At 39.4% G+C, this 747-nt stretch overlaps 1 protein-coding gene across 2 annotated transcripts in view; it reads left to right on the forward strand.

The window, feature by feature from the left end:
• The window catches only part of LOC106872720 (tetratricopeptide repeat protein 30A), a 28,577-nt gene that overhangs the window by 19,929 nt on the left and 7,901 nt on the right, over positions 1-747 (forward strand). The gene's annotated exons all lie outside the window — the stretch shown is intronic.

The following is a 747-nucleotide window of genomic DNA, read 5'->3' on the forward strand; positions in this document are numbered from 1 at the left end:
TATATTTATATATGTATGTGTGTGTGTATATGTTTGTCCCCCCAACATCGCTTGACAACCGATGGTGGTGTGATGACGTCCCCTTAACTTAGCGGTTCGGCAAAAGAGACGATAGAATAAGTACTAGGCTTACAAAGAATAAGTCCCTGGGTCGATTTGCTCGATTAAATGTGGTGCTCCAGCATGGCCACAGTCAAATGACTGAAACAAGTAAAAGAGTAAAGAGAGCATCTCAAAATAAATCTGATAACAAAAGGGTTAAACATGACTGTGTGGTTACAAACTTTGCATTGCAACTACATGGTTTTGAGTCAGGTTCCATTGTGCAGCACCTTGGGCAAAGGTCTTCTGCTACAGCCTTGGGTTGATTAGTATGTTTTGAGTGAAATTGGCAGATGGAAACTAAGAGGAAGCCTGTTGTGCACATGTATGTCTGTGTGTGTGTGTATGTGTTGTTTCACATGTCCTCAATAATTCTGCCTGAGCAACTGTGGTAGCTTTGTTTACAATTTATGGTAAGCAAAATGCCCTGTGGTTTCAGCTCACAATGTGTGAGGACAATAGAACTGGTACTTTTAATATAGTTGGGAAACGGGTAAGGGCTGGCAATTAGCAGAGCATCTGGTCATAGAAAAACCTGCCATAATAAGTTTAATGCCAGAAATTAATGTTTAATAATGTTTAATGCCTGAAAAACCTGCCATAGTAAGTTTAATGCCAGAAATAATAATGTTTAATGCCAGAAAT

The sequence above is a fragment of the Octopus bimaculoides genome, chromosome 1, assembly GCF_001194135.2.
Source record: "Octopus bimaculoides isolate UCB-OBI-ISO-001 chromosome 1, ASM119413v2, whole genome shotgun sequence".
NCBI classification, from domain to species: Eukaryota; Metazoa; Mollusca; class Cephalopoda; order Octopoda; family Octopodidae; genus Octopus; species Octopus bimaculoides.